The sequence below is a fragment of the Vicugna pacos genome, chromosome 10 (genome assembly GCF_048564905.1).
Source record: "Vicugna pacos chromosome 10, VicPac4, whole genome shotgun sequence".
NCBI classification, from domain to species: Eukaryota; Metazoa; Chordata; class Mammalia; order Artiodactyla; family Camelidae; genus Vicugna; species Vicugna pacos.
In genome coordinates, this window is record NC_132996.1 from 63,382,696 (window position 1) to 63,389,140 (window position 6,445).

At 55.2% G+C, this 6,445-nt stretch overlaps 1 long non-coding RNA gene across 1 annotated transcript; it reads right to left on the bottom strand.

The window, feature by feature from the left end:
- Window positions 1-29: 29 nt before the first annotated feature.
- Window positions 30-4,246, bottom strand: LOC140698785 (uncharacterized). The gene is made up of 4 exons (XR_012076739.1): window positions 4,079-4,246; window positions 3,573-3,693; window positions 3,303-3,373; window positions 30-108 (listed from the first exon to the last, which is right to left on the bottom strand). It is a non-coding gene; the product is annotated as an uncharacterized lncRNA (long non-coding RNA).
- Between the last annotated feature and the right edge of the window lie 2,199 nt (window positions 4,247-6,445).

Sequence of the window (6,445 nt, forward strand, 5' to 3'; positions counted from 1 at the left end):
TCAATCGTGGGAGGAGGGCTTAGAACCATCAGGATTTCAGGGCCAGGGAAGCCGTTCCACGCCATCAGAGTGCTTCTTGCTGTTCCCCCTATGATGAGAAGCTGAAGCCTGTGGAAGAAGGGCGTGACCCTGGAGTCCCAGGCAGGCCAGGTGAAGTGTGACTGCCAGGAGTGGGTGCTGATGGCACCTCACCTCATTTGTCCAGGAGAAGCAGCTATAGCTGACCCTCAGTTTTCTGTGCCTGAGGAGCTAAGCCTGGGGAAGGCCTCCAGCCCTGGCTAACGGTTCCCTGCCAGGCCTTGTTCCTTCAGGAAAGACAAGCAGTTCCCACTTTCTCCTGCAAGGAGGAGCAACATGGACAGCCATGGTCACAGCCAGCCCAAACAGGGCTTGGGGCATCTGAAAAAAGCACCTCTTCCTCAGGGCTCTTGCAGCCCCACACCAGAGCAAACACCTTAGCAAACAGAGCCTAAGGCTGGATTTCAGCTCGCACTCGCCCCCCTCAGCTGGGTGCCCTTGTGCAGTGTGCAGCCTGTACAGCTGTACACAGCAACCCTGTAGACAAATGGTCTCTTTTCATTGGCTCCTGTGAAGTAGAAGGCATCAGGGAGGAATCAGGTCAGAGAAGCAGTTCTCCAAGCAGGTTAGAGGAGAAACCCAGGCACTAGGGTGATCAGAGGGGCAAGAATCCCAAGTTGGGGGTGTCTTGCTGGCTTGAGGTGTGATCAGAAGCTTCATCTTTCCAGTGTGTGGAGGAGAGGCTGTGGAAAGGAAAGAGCCCTGGCTAAGAAGGACTTGGGTGAGTCTCATCTAACGGAAACAATTGGGGAGACATTTGATGGTTTAAATTTAGGATTAAAACTCTAACTTTGGATCTGGGAAGAGAAAGAGAGGGAACCTGGGTGTCAGGGCTCAGGGAATGCTGAGATTTTGTGACTCTGGCCAGACAAGTCAGAAGGATGGGGAGAAGAGGAGGTAGAAATGTGAAAGAATGAACGTCTAAGGCCTGAGGCAGGTGGACTTCGGATAAGGATGTGGGGTTGGTGGTGGTGCTGAATCTGGGGTCTCACAGAGACCTGTGTCAGGCTGGCTTTGAGGAGGCCAATGAGTGCGACTAGGGGGCCTGTCAGGCAAGAGCTCTGATGGAGGAAGGGCTGCTGGGGCCTGGGCAGGGGGAGGCGGGAGGATGCTGGTAAATCAGAAGCAGGCTGTCCAGGTCACAGAATTATCGTTGTGAAATATTCATGGGCCTTTGGTCCAGTTGCTATTTCGGAACAGTGAAAGCAAGAGGAGTGTGTGAGCCCCAGGAAGAAGCCTACAGCAGTGCCACTTTCCCCCACCCCCACTGCCGGCCCCCACACGCCCAGACAGACCTACGGACGCCCATCACGTGCAAACCCACGCTCACACGCTCTCACACACACACTTACACAAAGCAGAGCTAGAGAGCACGTGCAGGCATGCCAACACCCACGGGTCCCACAAACAGGCAGATGCACCTCCAATGCCGACACGCATGCGCAGACGCTCGCAGGGACCCTTGCACAGAAACCATCCCCAGATATCTTGCAAGCACGACCCCAGCCTCTCCGAACAACCCAAATTGACAGCCCTGAGCTGCAAACACCCTGAAATAAGAGGGACTTTCAAGGCCATCCAGTCGAACCCCCACCACTGCTCTGAGGGGGCAGTGGAGGCCCAGAGAGGGGAGAGGGTTTTGTCAAGACTCCCCATCCCTGAAAGAAACAAAATCCATTCACCTCCCGCATTCTGTGAGTCTGCCTGACACCCAGCCTAGTTGTAGTGACCTCGTCCCTTTCTCTAGTCTCTTTCATCTGCTAGCTCACCCAGTCCCCCTCCCAGCCCCAATCCGGCCCTCCTTTTCCATTCCCCCTACTACCTTCCTGCTTCATCTCATTACCTCATGCCTAGAATATGGAAGAAAATAGCAGTAACCTCCTCCCCGGTTTTTCTACATGCAGTCTCTCTCTCCCTCCCACTCAGCCTGCCCGTGGTAGCCGGATTCATCTGATCACAATTTGCATTATGTCATTATGTTACTCTAGAACCTACAATGGCTCCCTATTTCCTGCAGGTTAAAGATGAAACACCCTAAGCGAAGCATCAAAGACCCTTCAGATTCTGGTTCCAACTGCCTTTCTAGCTTTTCCTCTCCTGGCCTCACCCCAAACCTTCACTCCAGCTAGAAGGACTGCATGCTGGCCATCAGTTAACCCACAAACCTACTTTGAACCCTCTCTAAAGTTCCTCAGTCTCCTCCAAACTAGGAACCGTCTCCGCTTGTCCTCTGATGACAGACTCCAGAGCCCTTCCCCAAGCCAAAACTGCATCTCGCTGACCTTATCTTATCCATGGGGGTTCTTTTCCTGTGTTTCAAAGCTGCTGGTGGAGACTCAGGCTAGGGTTCCCTCCAAGCAGATGGCTGCCCCCCACTGGCCACCTTGGGTATCACAGCCAGGCTCCCCCATCCTAAACTGGGAGTGAGCATCTATCTGCCTGGGGAGAGGAAGAGAAGGACGCCAGATGACAAGGTTTATAAGCCCTTAAACCTCTAAGGTTCTTACACTCAGAGTGGGTGGCAGGTTTTCAGCCCTGCTTTCTGAGCTGCTGGCTCCTGCCTTTAGCTCTCTAATCCATGAGAGAACCCCTTTCCTATGAAATACAAAGATTTTCGGAGGGTGGGAGGGGTGCTCCCAGGACACTGCTGAAAGGAAATTCGCCCATCAGACTCTTGAGAGGCCACTAGGCCAGGAACATCCAGGTGGCAGGCCCAAGGTCCAGCTGGGGTCAGGTTTCTAGATGAATTTTTAATGCTTCCAGCCAGATCTGTCAGATGTTCCGAAACCCGAGCATCTCCTTTCATCTCTGTACGTGATGCCCTTCCCCATCCCTAACTGCCCCTGGGGGTGGGGCAGGGAGGGTAGGCCTGGGTCAGCTACGCAGCAGCCTCCTGAGAAATGATTTGGGGGAAGTAGAAGAATGAGTGACCTAGTTATTTTCTCACTTGCTGTGTGACCTTGAGCAAGGTACTTAACCTCTCTGAACATCCCTGGTTTTGTTTTGCATTCATAACCTGTGGGCAATAGCACCTGCCTAAACTGAGTTGTGGAGTGTAAGTGCAATAGCCCATGGAAAGGTGACCTGCGTGTTTGCTGTTATTATCTTTCCTCAAGTCCTGCCTCTCTCCTGTTTTCTTCCAACCCCAGAGGTGCCTTTGGCTCTTTCTTTTGGAGGTGGGAACGTTGGCTTCGCCATTATCTGCTAAGATCCAAACTACCTACCCCAGGGTTCTTTGGCCTTCTTAGAAACTTCAGACATGATGGTGGAAGGGAAGTGAGACAGTGAGGCAAGGCTGGTGAGAGAAGAAAATGGAGCAGCTGAGGCAGAGGGGAGGGAAGCAGGCTGCAGAGAGACGAAGGGTCAGCCCTACTCAGAGAAGAGCCAGGCGCAGACTCATTCTTTCTTTCTCCTTCCTTCCTCCCTCCCTCCCTTCCTTTTTTCCTCCCTTCCCTCCTTGTTGGCACCTTCCATATCCTCTAGTACTCTCTCACCGGAAGCAGAGATGGCCCTCCTGAGCAGAGGTGAGGTCAGGAGCACGGAGGAGGGGTTGGGAGTAGGGGTCCAGGGCTGTTGATGAATCTTTCCAACCCATCAATTCCCTGCAGAGCGTTTCTGAAAAATGAAGGTCTCCTGTATCTGATTTAGGTAGGAAACTGCAAAGATGCAGATTCCTGAGCCCCTCAGCCCTGCTGAACCAGAGCTCCGAGGGAGCCCTGGAATCTGTATTTTAACATGTGGGGGTGGATTATCAAGCTCTCTAAAGGCTAAGAAATAACTCCTCAAAGGTGGGGTGGTCCCCGGGGACAGACAGAAGAAAGCAAAGGGAGAAGAGTTAGATCCCTCCCCCACCAAACACACACACACCCCCTCCACACTTGGTGGAAGTTACAGACAATGCTGCATGGAGAGGGTGATGCCCAGGGTGGGAAAAAGGATGAAGGAGGCAGTGAGAGGACTCCAAGACAGACGGGGGAGGGGGGTGCAGGGAATGTGATACCCAAGGTAAGCAGCCACAGGCAGAAACAGTCCCTTGCAGGGTGTCCCCACCCTTCGTGGCGACCTGAGACCCTGAACGTCTGGTCCCGAGATGTGGAGACTCTGGAAGACTCCTTTGTTTCTAGGGCGTGGGGTCAGGGAGGAGGCCTCATCCTCAGACACCAGCGCCCCTTCCCGGAGGTTCAACGTACAGATAAACGAATACACATCTACCCATCACTCCCCAACCCCCACCCCGGCCAGAGCCCTCCCGCCCCCTCCTCGGGTCCGGCCCTCTTCCGACCTTCTCCCCCCGCCCTACCCGCCCCCAGCCCCGCCCCCGTCCCAGCTTATCTGCATAAAGTTCCAATTAACACATTTTCCCTCAGCTATTTACGATCCCGGCAGTAGTTAGCTCCCAGCTCTGGAGCCCGCTGCCTGACGCCCCCTCGCCCCTCGGAGTTGTGGCCCCATTAACCCTTGCGACCCGGGCCTCTGCCTGCAGCCTTGACCCCGCGGGCCTGGCCCGCGCCCGGAGTCCGGGGGGTGGGGAGCGCGCCCCGAGGGGACGGCGGGCTCCGCCGCAGGCCAGAGGCCAGTGCTCTCCGGGAAAAAGGCAGGAGCTGGCCCGCCCCTCTTTCTGGGAAGAGATGGGGGGGCTTCTCCTGGGAGACTCGGGGCGTCGAAATTCCTCGTTCCTCATCCTCCGGCCCCCGCACCCCTCCTCCTCTCCGCCACGTACCCTCTCCCCTCCCCAGCCATCTGTTCCACTCGGCAGCGCCGCGACAAACACGGCTCCAACTCGCTTCCGCCCCTGCCCAGCCCCCTCCCCAAGCTCCCCACCCCGGGAACGCGGAGGGAAGAAACACCCTCGCCCAGGAAGCCGAGATCTCTGCCTGCATCTCCCACCCGGTCCTACGGCCCAGCTGGGCAGGGGCAGCGTCGAGACCCCCTCCTTCAGTCGCGAGGGTTGGTGGGGCCGGAGATAACGCTTAAAAGGGTGGGGGTCGGGGAGGGCGTGGGGAAATCCCAAGGGAGGGCAGCCCAGGCCAGGGTAGGGGCCTGGAGATCGAGACCCAGGAAAGGCAAACTAGTGGGTTTGCAGTGTCACTGGAGGGGTGTCGGGGTTCCTTTCATGGTTGGCGCCGGCTCCCACCCTCCGACGCTGTCCCAGCCGCAGCCACGCAGCGCCGCCTGCTGGGCACACCGAGTACGGGGCGCACACGCCTTGCTTCCTCCGCCCACCCTCACCCCAAATCTGGTGGATCCCACTTCCTTTCAGCCTTCACCAGACCGTTCAAAAAGTCAAGGTCCGGAACAGGCAGCGCAGTGAGACCTTGACTGAGACGTGGGTAGGCCCTCTGGGAAACCGCCCAACCCTTTGCAGAGCAGCCAAGGATCCGTATGACTTTGCTGAGCCTCCACACCGCGCTGGGCATGTTTCTCATCTGTAAAATGGGTAGGTCAGCCTGTTTCATCAGCTTCTAAAGAGAGTTTAAGACGTAAGGAGGGCTCATCTGTCATACTGTCTCCAAGGTTTTGGGGGGGATGGGTAAGGCCTTTGAGGTGACACTCAGCCCTGAGAGGGCAGCAGAGAGCCGGGCTGGGAATCTTGGAACCTCCTTTCTGCCTCTGATTGCCTTGGCCGACCGATGGTTAGGACTCAGGAGTCAGAATGTCCAGGCTCCAAGCTCAGCTCCACCACCTACCAGCCCTCGGTTCTCGTGCCTGAATCTGTCTGAGTTTTCCTCAATCTACAAAACAACCCACCTCTTACACTATAGTTAGGATTAAATGAGATACAGGTGTCGCCAACAGGTAGATTATCAACAGATGTTAGTGGCTCCTCCCTGCCCCATTCCTCCATTCTGTGACTTACTCTAGCCAGTAAGGCACAGGTCCTGGGGACAGAATCAGATGTAGGAGTCGGATAAATACAGTATAGCTTCCTGGAAGGTCCCTTGTCCTCAAAGACAGTATCTTCCCTTGATGCAGGTAATTTTAAAGCCTCACTTTATTGCTCAAAAGTAAATATAAATATAGCATAAAATTAAGCTCAAAATTTGCATGAAGTTTTAAGATAAAACACTTTAAAAATGTTACCTTCAACAGACTTCCAGGGATGCTTTGATAGGAAAGTTTGAGGGTCATTCCTTAGCATTTGTTCCAAAGCATCCTGCCCTGACCTCCCAGATGTACCCCAAACCCTGGGAAGTGGGGGGCAGGAGCAGAGGGCAGGATCTGGACTCCCTGCAGACACTAAGGGCAGGGCAGGGCTGAGAACAGGATGGTGAGCCAGACAGCTAGAGGTGGACAGGCTGGCACTTGAGTCGTCCTACTTAATGCCCTGGCAAGCCTGGGTGAGGAAAAGGGATGGCTGTGGGAAGAC